At 31.0% G+C, this 13,336-nt stretch overlaps 1 long non-coding RNA gene across 1 annotated transcript in view; it reads right to left on the bottom strand.

Annotated features, from left to right (window-relative positions):
- LOC144250263 (uncharacterized) overlaps window positions 1-12,613 on the bottom strand; it is an 81,777-nt gene extending 69,164 nt beyond the window's left edge. Inside the window, exon 1 of the long non-coding RNA XR_013342433.1 lies at window positions 12,533-12,613. This is a non-coding gene — a long non-coding RNA (uncharacterized LOC144250263). The remainder of the gene's footprint in view (window positions 1-12,532) is intronic.
- Between the last annotated feature and the right edge of the window lie 723 nt (window positions 12,614-13,336).

Here is a 13,336-nt window from a genome sequence, read left to right as displayed (position 1 = left end):
GGTATTGTGCCAAGAGATGGGCATGCCTGTGTGGAGACACGCACATTACTAAGAGACCATAATGGAACCATTTCCCTACAACTATTTCTGATGTGAGAAAAAGAAAACTTTGCTTATGTAAGCTTAACCTGGTTTGCTTTTTATTAATGAGCAATCTATGCCTATCTGATTTGCTTGAGTAAAGAATTTTAAGCTTGACAAAATTTTCCCTCTAGACATTGGAGGTATTGCTGTATCCCTGAATTCACTGTGGCACTAGATTTGTGATGCCAATCTGATTTTCATTTCTGCTTCAGTGATGTATTTGTTTTTCAAAGACAATTTGAAGACTTTTCTCTATGGTTGTTGTTCTGAAATCCTGTCATGTTGTGGGACTGTTTTCATTCACTTAACTGACCTTTTCAACCTAAAGAACTCTATTTATTTGTCTTTGGAAATGTCTTAAATCATTTATTTAATAATAGTCTCAATTTTCTCTATTTTTCTTTCTGAAAGTGATATTAAATTAGTTTAGGTCTTTTTTAAAACAATCAACCTTATCTCTTAATTTTCTCTGAACTCTTTCATCTGATATCTTCTCTTATATTGTGGAATATACACTTGGCTCTGTCTTTCAAACCTTCAGTTGTGTTTCTTGCACTGATCACTAATCATTCCCTGATTGATTTTTAATATTTTAACTTTAACCATCATAATTTTGATTTATCTACATTGTCCCTCTTAAATTAAAACTGCTTTTTAAAAATATAACATTAAGACTATCTCTGATTAATAAAACAGACTTTTAAAATATTTATTTTTATTTTATTGCATTATTTTTAGGCGAGTGTTTTCAGCTTAGGCTTTCTGTTTCTTACTATTAGCTTTCTTCAAAAGTTTCATAACTTATTATTCATTTTTGAAATTTAAGTATAATCTTAACTTAAATACACTGCTTTGTTGAATTTTCATTGCAACTTCTAGATGCCTGTATACTCAAAGTGAGGGACCAACAGTGGGTTCCCTGTTATTAGACAGGTGTTTTGAAAAAGAAGGCTTCATTTTAGGATTATAACTTAAAAATGAGCATACATGATATTGATACACATAATTATTTCCTAAGTAACTGACTTTTCTCTATGTGGAGTAGTTTATTTTTATGACATGTATATATGTCATAAAAACATATGTCTTAAATATATATATATATATATATATATATATATATACGCCACACTTTTTTCCAGTCCAGTTTGGAAGTGCAGTCTCCAAAGCTATGCTCTTTTCCTGCACTCATCGTTGAAGGTATGAGTCATTACAGAAAAATTTCCATTCCCTGTGGGAATTTATACAGTGTATGTCTTTCTGTACTTTAGTAAAAACTGGCTCACATAGCAATTTTTAAAGAAATACTGCATTCAACTGGAAGAATTTAACTTATAGAGGCACTTATACATGAATTTGAATAAAGATGGATGACCAAAAGTGTTTACTGTTGGAGCATTTATAAAAGTAAATTAACAACCCAAAAGTTCATTATAAATCAGTTTACATAAAGTATATGTGCAATATACCAGCATATTATAGAATAATTGAGAAGAGATAACAGATTTATTTATGCCAATGTGGAAAGAACTTCAAGACCCATATTAAGTGATAAAAACATCAAATACACAACTGAATATACTCTTCTTTAATTTCTATATTTTATGTGCTATGTATATATGCATAGACATTCAGAGATAATTTTTGAAAAGTAATTATTATTGTCTCTGAGGACAGAATTAAGAGACTGGTAATAGGATGTAGAAGTAAGACTTCCCATTCATATTTTATATCTATTGAAATTTTTGTCATTTGCATATATTTATCATCTACACACAACTAAAATATGTTTCAAAATATATACCTGTGATAGTAGCATAACTTCATTGATTTATTATGTACTGTAAATGGGTTGTTTTATGTTATTTGAATTATGTCTCCAAAGAGCAATAATTAATATATATGTGTGTGCATGCGTATACTTTTATCATATTCTGTTCAAAAGAATAATTTAAAATTTGATTTTCAGGTCAAAGTCTAAGTACAGTGATGAACAGGTATCAAAGGAACTAGCCCTGTTACCAATTTTAAAAATAAAATACTGAGCACCTTCTATGTGAAAACTCTTGTGGAAAGTAATATACATTTATAATGTAATTTGCTTCAAGTTTAGTTATACAGGTGTCATTGTCCTGTTTTACAGATGAAGTATCTGAAAAAGAAAATGGGTCATTTTCCATTATAGGCTATTTTTTATTGTTTCATTTTGTGGCATTTGACTCCATGCTAAGCTAGCAGATAGGGGTTTGTGATGATAAATAAACAAAGATATGACTGATTCAAATTGGGAATAAAAAACTAATGTACTGCATGGGAGATACTTACATCAAAATATTATCTGGTGTTTATATAAAATTTAAAGTATCCTAAACACTTATCAATTGCTTATTTGAAATTCAAATTGAACTAGATTCCTTGTTTGTATGTTGATTCATTAAAGCTAACAATCCTAAGGTTAAACACAAACACAAATTTATATACTCTAAGAGGGGAGATATATAGAGAAAAAGAGTATCAGTGTGTTCCCAATCATAATTGGATTATAGTCATTTTTAAAGTGGTACAAGAGTAATCATAATGGATTAAGTTGATGTGACTGTTCAATTCTGTGGGTGGGTCAGCTCAGAGAAGCTTTTAAAGAATTGAGCTTCTGGTGAAGTCAAAACGGAAGAGGATTTGTGTGAAGAATAGAGGGAATAAAGAGATCCACTAATAGTCAAAACTTTTAGTTCAATAGTGAAAAATGAACATTGTCCCAGTAGGGATAAGTAGGCTTATGGATAAGAAATGGACCCCAAATAATATAATCACTTTGTCCAAAATGTTTCTTTCAGAGACTTCTGTAAAAAGAGGGAGATATTAATGTGCACCCAATACTTAGTTTAAAAAAAAAATGAAGAAAATAGAGTGCTGTAGGGATCAGTGATGTTGAAAACAATGAATAAGAGAACACATGTTTCACAGTAAAATGAAGCTAAAACATTAACCCACGGTATATTTCTTGGACATATGAATAGGACTGAGAAAAATTTGTTTTCTGATTAGCAATATACAGTCTGATTATACTGAGTTTATAAATCTTATTTCCTAAAATTAGTCTTTTACTTCAAGCAGCTTTAGGGTCATGTATACATGTGTGTGTTTCCACACATAAACATGCATGTATGTATGCCCTCATATATATATGTGTATATATATGCATCCATGTATATGCAACTATGTGCTTGTTTTAAGTAGGGTAGGAATTAATTCTATGTAAAATTATAAGTTATAAAATAAATATGCATTTATATATATATACCACATGTGCCCGATTTTTAAGAACACTGGGTTTGGTTTTTTAAAAAAAAGAATTTTCATGTAAAATTCTATTACCTTAAACAACAGTATTCCTTCCTCTTCTAAACAACATTTTAAAATGAGGATATATGAAAGACCTTCAGAGGAGTGACCCTTTGTTTTGCAGTGAAAGAAAATCTTCAGGGTTACCAACCTTGCTACAAAATATCACAGAGTCTGTGAAATAAGAAAGTCAATATGTATTAGACAAAGAGAAGAGAAGAGTGAAGAGAGTGAACAGGAAGCCAGTGATGAGGAAACAGCAGGGGTTGCTTGTTGAGCCCAGTGACCTTTCTCTTTTCCTAATGCTCTGAAGATTGTGTAGATCACCAAAAATATATTTCTTTAATTCTCTAGTTTTCTATATACAGGTAAGGATTTATCTCTCTATTTTCTATTTAACTTTAGCAATATTCCCCATTGAGGTTATTATGCTTGAAATTCAGCTCAGTGTAAGCTAAATAGGAGAAAATAAGTATCTTGAAGTTTTTCCTAATACTATTTATAAAACTCGCCAAGAACTGCTAGTATTCTTCCCCTAACAAGTCATACTATATGCACCAAGGGAAATGAAACAGAGCTTAGAGTGAGTCTTGCAGCCTATTAAACATTTAATAAGTAATAAGGATCCATCAAAGTGTGGACTATTTTTCACATATTACAACTGCAGACAGTCATTTTCCAATTTGAACTATAGAAGCAAAAAGGAGGAAAGCCACTGTGACAGAAGAATCAAATATGGAGTGACTGAGAATAGCCGATTGATTGTTTTTCTCATTTGTTAATATGAATTTCCAGTGTCTGAGTCATAAATGCAGATGGTTTTGTGCCATTGTCTGCATGTTCGTGTTGTTGGCACAATATCTTAAAATATTGCTATCCGGTTTCTGTCCCAATGTCGTAAAAACTATTTTGATATCTTCATTATTCAGGTTCCTGGATTGTAATTTGTCTTGTCTTGTGATATCAGGGACTAAAACGAATATAGGAGACATTAAACATAATTTGATAATTTGACATGCTTCTCATGTTGTGATTGTGAAGACTGGCTAATTTTACCAAGTCACTGTTATACATTTCAGTGGTAGTGGGTTCAGAGTCCACTTCCACAAGAATCATATCATTTGTTTTTTTCTGCACTTCACCTTCCGGAACTAGCCTATCTCATAGCAGTTCGTGAATAAGGAACATTTCAAATCAAATCACCCTTATGTGTTGTGGTACTAGAAAGCTTTCTAAAATGCTCCCAAGATTCCCGACCCTTCCTCCTGCCTAAGTATGTTGGGCCTGTGCATAGGAAGGGATATCGCTGTTAAGGCAGTGCTATGTTAAATGGCAAAGATGAAAGGGATTTTGCCTTCTGATTAGATGCATCCTAATCAGAGAGACCTCTGAAAGTAAGCTCAGTCTTTTTCTGTGCTCAAAGATTCTCTTGCTGGCTTTGAAGACATAAGGTATCATGTCGTAAAAGGGTAACATTATAGGTACTAAGAGTAGCCTCTAGGAGCTGAAAGTGATCCTCAACTGATAACTAGCAAAAAAAAAAAAAAAAAAAAAAAAAAAAGCAGGGAACTCAGGTCAAATTATAAGTAGAAAATACTGCCAACAACTTGAATGAATTAAAAAAAAAAATTGATTGTCCCCAGTCAAGACTTCAAAGAAGAATATAGCTTGCCTGTTCACATTCAGACTTGCTAGAATGTCAACAAAGAATACAGTCATGACCAGACTTTAGACCTACAGGACAAACTATCTATAGACTAAAAACTGGGTGCTTTTTACTGCTGTGGTAATTTTTATGCCACAATAACAGATTGACACAAATGGTTTCTAGGCCAAAATCATTGTAACACAAAGTTAAGTTAGCTGATATTGTTTTGAGGATTCCAAAACTCTTAGAAGGCAGGCTGACATTAATATAAGGCCTACACAGTGTTGAACACACAGTGCATACTGTATAAGAGTTGATGTGTGTCTGAATAAATGATTAATCTGTAACAAAAACACTTCAGATTTTAGATCACTCTGAGACATATGGAATTTTTAAATTTTAAAACATTGTTAGGAATACTATTATTAACATACATATTTTGAAGTAAGAAACATAATTCACAGAGTGTTTATGGAACTTGACTAAAGTTCCATCATTAGTTAAGTGCTCAAAATTTCCATTTTAATCTCTGTAACTGTATTAAACAGAAGTATTAATAAAGTAAGTAGATGGAAATGTATTTGAAAAATATAATTCTGATTAACTCATTGAATCAAAAGGGGATGACATCAAGATAATCACCTTTGGGGCATGTTATTTGAACATCTTTGAGCTTCAATTCTCTCATCTATAGAAATGAAATTTGAAATAGTATCAAACACATAGATGGAAGAACATTCACAGAATGCAAAAGAAAATACAAAATGTGGAGTTTTAAGTTGATAAAGATCTTATAAACTTGTTTCATACTGTCCTTATAGATAGCTTCATCTATACTGAAGAAAATTAATTTTCTAATATAAATGTAATAAATTGTTTAAGAAATAGATTTATACACTTAAAGGAAATTTGTTCCAGGCCATGATTAAGCTGTTCCAGTCTTTTTAAACAGTTCAATCAATTATTCAGTATTTGGATTGTTTACAAAAGTTTTGAAAACACCTACATCTTTTCGTGTTCCCTCCACAGAAAAGAACCTAGAAACTGAAGTTCATTTAAGGTGGTATTAAATAAGCACAATTCTCATTTTGTTATCATCTTTAAATTTCAAAAACAATCAAAATCACTGTGTAATATTAAGCAGAGGACTGGGATGCTTCTCAAAAAATCTTTAATTTTTGAAAGGAGAAGAGGATGAATCTCTTCATTAAATAGATAAGAAAGTCACTCAGTAAATAGATTGTTAAGAAGTTCTCACCGAAATAACTCTTCTTAAAAGCTGAAACATTATCATTTTTTACTACTTAAAGAAAATATTAAAATAATTACTAAAATATAATTTCTTGACTTTAAATGGGTTAGAGCTTGACAATGTATCTCCAAAATTTACTTTCTTTGTTTTCCAAATTTGCACATACAAATTTGAGCCTGGTAATTACTTTTGAAATTTCCAAAAGAATTCACTTCAGTCATTTACCCAGAGTAAATTCAATGGATCTTGAATAGGACTTCCTGACAGATACGCTTAGATATGAAACATCGTGCATTTTGATTGACAGATTCTCATATACACACTAGAACTTGAGAAGGTAGATGTCATTTTTGGGGACTAAAAAAAATGAGTTTAAAATATCTAGTACTAAATTTAACTAGTCATTTTCTTTACAGTCATGTGAATTAATAGATTCATAAATTGATTCAGAAAGAAACACTAATATAGTATTCTATTCAGAAGAAAAAGTAAAATTAAGCTTTCACTGTTTGCATATCTATTTATTTATTTTGTTACTGTCTTGCGAATACCTGTGGAATATTCTCAAATTTTTAATCATTTATATTTGCTTCCTTTTTGAAATTTTATTTGAATATGAAGTATTTGAAAAGAGTAAAAAAAAACAAATCCTTGTTTATTTGCTGCAGTTTTATGATTTATACTATCCTAAATCCTAATAGTGCTTCCCTACTACATAAAGGCAACAAAAGACTAATCTACAAGCAACAATAATACATTCACACAAGATGCCTTTACACAGTTGTCATAGGAAACAGAAGTCATCATTCTTTCTGTGATGAATGAGTCTTTACACACAAGAAAACTCCTACCTCCACCTGCACTGAAAAAAAAAAAAACACAAGAAAATGGCGATTTTTATCTATTTATATTTTCATATAGAGTAACACAAATGTAAAACTCAATCTTATCAATAAAGAGAGGGAAGGAAATAAAGACATATGCAAAGTAGGAAGTTTCAATTTTATAAAAGACTTGGAGAGAGATGATAAAGCGCAAGCTGTATGTCTGCGCCCCAGGCTACAGAAATACTGCACATATTCAAGGTGCTTCAAAATAGTGCATGTTGACAGTATATCTTGAATGACAGTACAGGATGTCAACATTCTTATAAACAATATTCATATATATAAGTGATTGTAATTATAGGCATACATATATACATGAATAATTTTTAAGCTGCAATAAAATAATACTTCTTTTATTTTATTTGGTGACTTTTTACATTTTGAGATAACTAAACCAGTTGGACTAAGAGTTTTTTTATGAATAAAGTTCTAGAAACTAAAAGAAAAACGTATTTTTACTTCAGCATATACAAGCATATTGTAAAGAACCTGCAAATGGATATGGTGGACAAAAATTATGAAACTTATATATATTACTACTAAGATCAATTATATAATCACTGAGGAGTCTCATACAATAATTAGCAGATCACTTTTTTTATTTTTACTTGACAAATTGTTAATAAAAAAAAATGTCTATCTCAAGGAGAAATCTGGTCTCTGTCTCAGTGCTTGATGTTATCTATAAGTGAGTGACAGAAAAGTCCAGGCTAACAAAGGCTTACTCTGTTCTTGTCAGGAAGCTCTGATGTATCTTTCTTATTAGAAGAACCCAAGAGTTTTCTCAGTAGAAGTGGAATCTTGGAGTAGATAATAGCTTTTTCTTCTTCTTCTTCTTCTTTTTTTTTTTTTTTTAACCATTTAAATTCCCAAATTCAAAAAGATCTCTCCCATTATCATGGAAATGCCTGCCCCCTTTTGGCCAAAAACCAGAAATTTAATTTACATTCAGAAAACACAAAAACCTCTTTTTTCTCCACTTCTTTGTGCTTAAATTATCCAGTATGCTGTTCTCAAAGTAAAAGAAAATGAATTGCAGTGCAGAATTGCAGTCCTAAGGGAACTACTTACTATCTTTTTCATTATTTGCAAGTTAAACCTTGGAACTAGCATGTGATTTTAATTTCTGCACAAAAGAAAAAGACTTTGTTCAAAGTAGTTCAATTAAAAGTAGTTAAATTTGCATATTGTCAGCTATCACAAGTTTATTACTTCTTCCTGGTTTTAAATAATTATAATAATAGTATTAACAAGTAAAAGCATAAGGTTAAACAAGATTTCAAGTTTAAATATGGACCCTAGAAATTTGTACCCATTTACAATTGATTTTACATATTTCATAACTCTTAAAGACATCACCAATTATTGATGCTTAAAAAGAAAAATAAAAGCTTTCATTGTGTTTCAGTTGTTAATTTATTTCTTGATTCTGATATTGTGATCAGGAAATACTGTTTTGTGAATATGAAGAACAAGAAATATCCAAGGGCAAAAAAAGCTGATTCAATCATGAATGTGAATAATCAAGTAATGTAAAAAAAAATGAAGTTTGGGCAGAAAAATAGAGTGATTTAAAGAGAGAATGAGGTTGGTCAAATGCTCACCTTTGATTCTGTGATTAGGAATGAGAATTAGGTTGCAGTTTCTATGTCAGGGAGGAAAAAATAGCTCTTCTTGGCTTTGCACTGAAATGGTGATTACTTAATCAAGAAGGACATCGGGTTTGCTTGCCTTTTTTTTTTCTTTCTTTGCTTTTTTTTTATTGGTACAGAGTGCTTACATTTAGATTTGATGATATACCATGTCTTTGGCAGACAGAAAAAGAAATGATCATTTAAAAAAATTACTGGAAAAACCTATAACTTCTTATCAAAACTTATTGTTCTTAATAATTTATTTAGTTAGCTCAGGTAACCATAAAGCAGCTTTTCTGAAAAATACCACATTGTCATCATGTGTACACACACACACACACACACACACACACACACTCACACATATTAACATTTACACACAAACATATACTCAGAAATAATGTGTCTTGCAGGATCTGGATTCTCTCCCTCACTCTAGTAAATAGAGAGAAATGCTATTAGGGGCTGTTGAAATGACAACAGTAGCCTGACCATTGCTCTCAGTTTGATGGAGTTTTAGGTAGGCTTCTTCCTGAATCTTAATCCTGATCTCCACTTTCTTAGAGCCTTTAACATTAGAAAACTTTGAATTAAAAATTCTCTTTTGAGTTGTAGATTGTTTTAAATGCCTCATGTAGTTTTTGTAACCCAAGGATATCTTTCTCTAGGACCTGAGATCATCAAGAAAGATGATCTCCTGTCCTCTCAGCTTCTGCGGGAGGGTGGGGCCTAACTTCAGTAGTGAAACCATCTTTTCTCATGAAGATAAGACACAGTGCTTTTTTCTTCAGGTAAGGCCAATAAGCAAAAATAATGGTTTAAAATTCCTGCCTGCCTTCTCTTAAAAATAAACCCAATTTATCTGGTACCCCTGTAACCCAGAAATTCTGGAGGCTGAGGAAGAATGATTGCAAATTCAAAGCCAGCCTTAGCAAGGGCAAGGCGCTAAGTAACTCAGTGAGACCCTGTCTCTAAATAACATACAAAAATAGGATTGGGGATGTAGCTCTGTGAAGGAGTTCAATTCCTGGTACCAAAAAGAAAAAGAAAAAAATATACGGGATGTAGCTCAGTAGTAGACTCACCCCTGGGTTCAATCCCCAGTACCTCAGTACCAAAAAAAAGTACCCAACTTTTGTTTAATGAAGTTTTCTTTCTCTCATACAGTATCAGCCTTAATAAAAGGTTTTTTTTGCCATTTTTAATTTTGACTAGTGCTTTTTTTGTGACTGAACCAAATTTGTGCCTCAAAATGTTTCTCTGTGTGATATAAGATGATATTTTAATTTTTTGTTAAAATTCTCTATTTAAAATCTCTTTCTGAAACTCCCTTCAATTTACATCTAGAAATTTTTTTTGATAGTTATATTTTTTTGAGTTTATTTTTCCATGTGGACCAAGATTAGGTTGAAGGCATAGAATAAGCATTTTTAAACTTATTTTGTGCCATGAGTATCTTTAACAGTCTACAAACCTCTGTTTAGAAATATAATAAAATTAAAAACATTTAAATTCATTGGATACAATGCTAAGGTTAAAATTGAAGTCAATTGTATTAAAGCACAATTTTTAAAAATTTAAAATTATGATATAATAACATATTTGCTTTTTCAACACATTAAATAACAAGATACAGTTGCAGGTTTCTTATCAACAATAACATCAAATTAGTAAAATGTGACATTTTGGTATTGCTGCCACAATAAGGTTAAAAAAAAAGAAAAAGAAACATGATTCTCTATTAAAAAATATCAACAGATTTGCAATATAGTTTTGGGATTTTATGTATATTTATATGTAAATAAAGTGTAAACTTTTTTTGATGAAAAACAAAATTTTTTTTTACTATTCAGTTACATGGATTGGTTGGCCTACAATAAAATATCCAGAAGAGAGATTTAATAAAAGTTATCTTTTATTAAAAACAAGCATGTCATTAAGGCCTTTTGTAGCTTCTGATCATTTTTAATGACTTTGTGTACAATATGATGGCTGAATCCTCAAATAAATAAACTATAAATCTTTTTCATATATCTTCCTTATAAAACTAAAGCAACATTAGGACAGAAATTCAAAAAGTTGGAATTCCAGCACAATTTCAAATCATCTTTATTCTACTAACCTCTAAGTACATAAGTGCAAAATGTACTTACAATCTGACTACGCTAAATTCAGATGCTTTAGGGACAAACTGTTGGTTTTCAGTGGCATTTTTGTAGTGCGAAATAGGAAAGAGCCCCCAAGAGAAAGAGTGTTTCAGATATGGCAGAGATACTGAAGGAATTGCTCACTTTACAAAGCATTCTTTAACCTCTTAAACACATGAACTTTTATAAGAACATTTCCTATAATAGTATACAAGACTGAGTGTATTTATATAGTAAAAGGGCAATAGTTTTTCTCAAATGCTGGCTACTTTGCAGTCTCACAGTGTAAGGACTTTTGCAAGTAAAATTTTTAATAGAATTCTTACATTGCTTACACTTATCAAATTATCACAAACATTATGTCAATCCACACTTTAAAAGGTATTTAAAATTAATGAAAAGATAAAAATAAATACAATTAAACTCTGTACTTAAGAAAGAGTGTTATATTTTATGACTATTTGTAACTGACTGATTATACTTATACTCTTCCATTTACTTTTCATTACAATACTAGGAACTGTCAACCTTAATGAAAGCAAAACAACTAAGAATTTAAAAACGAAAAACAATAACAAAAAAATGATTGTAGAATATAGGAACAAAAATAGAGTGAGAATATTGATTAATACAGTCACTTAATCAATTCTCTAATTGGCAGGTAGAGGTAATGATAGTGAATATAAAACTGAATACGTCATATATAAATCAGCCAGAATTTACTTTTAGGAACCAAAATATGGTTTCCTTTCTTTACTACATGTATTTAGTGCTTCCTAGCTATTTTATCTATTTTTTTATTTCCATTTTTAATTAAAATTTTAAAAGATTTCCTTTTGAAAGTTACTACATTTGTGTTTATTACATAAATCATGTAAACTCAGTCCATCAAATAATGCCTATGAAAATTCCCTGAAATTGGAGACTTTTTAAATATATGATCAAGTAGAGTCAAGTCATAGATTATTGTTATAGATCTGGCCCACCAACAATTAAAGGATTTGGTAAGTTGATTTGACCAGTGTGCCAACTCTCCTTGGCTGCATAAAACACACTAGAATAAGAAAGAAAGGAAAAAGACATGACACTTTTGGTTCCACAGCCAGCTCCTTTGCCAAGAATACTTCAAACTTTGTGTGGGGAGATGAAGGTCTGCTGTGTATATTTTGAAGTGATAGCTGCTCAGATTATCCATTGACCTGACTTTATTCTATCAAATGCCAAACACTGAGAGAGAAGTTGTTTTAAAGAACAAGGCAAACAAAAGCTGCATCGTGATATTTTCTGTAGAAAAGAACCAGCTCCATATTTTGACTTTATTCCATCAATACCGACTAACAAAGGGGAATATGTTTTAGGGATGATGGACGGCAGAAGTATTTGGTAGTATTTTTTAGGAAGAATCATTCAGGAGGATGCAGCATTCATGAGATAGTTTCAGTTTCTAATATAACCAAAGACATCAGTCAAGGGCAGATACATGGGCAACACACAAGTAAAGCCAACTTGAAAAAATAGAATAGAATTGTTTAACTTACTGTAATGGGGCAAGACAAGTACCAGTTCCAGGAACCCAGATGCTGAGTAAAAGTGGAGGCAGCTCACCAGTCCATGTCCTGCTAATATTGTTTGTTTCCTAATCTATTATTAGCCACATGTCACTGGCTATTTTAAGACCTATTACAACTATGATAACAGGTGTAAAAGTATTTCCAGTTATGTATTCATTCTCCACAACTTAATTAGACCTAAATTTTGTCTTCTACATGTAGAATTGTTGATTCAGAAACTAACATTGACTTTTTTGCTGAAGATATCAGCCTGGTTCACCAATTAATAGAAGAGGCGATATTTGAATTATAAAGTTCTATACAACATTCATAAATAGAATTACAAATTTATAAAATGTACTGAAACCCAAACTTCCTTCTGCGGCGTTTAACTTCTAGATATAATAATAAAATTCCAATGACTTAGCAAATTAAACTAAACTGTTTATGGCTCAATCTGAGAGAATATAATAAGCCACTGTCAAATGATTTAAATGGAATTTACAATTCAAGTTTTGGAATCTTTCTTATTGCCCTATTCACCCCAGGAGATGACAATGAATGTCTTTTATCTTACGAAGGTCCAGTATAGTTCTTGCATCATAGCAAGGGTTCACTAATGCAATAGCAAATATGGATATTCAGTTTTTAATGTTTTTTTTCTTTATCAGACCCACTTAAGAAAACTGTAACATATATATACAGGATACTTATATATCACCAAGGTAATTAACAGTACAACCTTACTTCTTTAATCTAAGATATAAATGGTTAAATATGTATTTTGAAGTT

The sequence above is a fragment of the Urocitellus parryii genome, chromosome 2 (genome assembly GCF_045843805.1).
Source record: "Urocitellus parryii isolate mUroPar1 chromosome 2, mUroPar1.hap1, whole genome shotgun sequence".
Taxonomy (NCBI): domain Eukaryota; kingdom Metazoa; phylum Chordata; class Mammalia; order Rodentia; family Sciuridae; genus Urocitellus; species Urocitellus parryii.
Note: the sequence above shows the minus strand (reverse complement) of the source record. Positions and strands in the feature narration are given on the sequence as shown.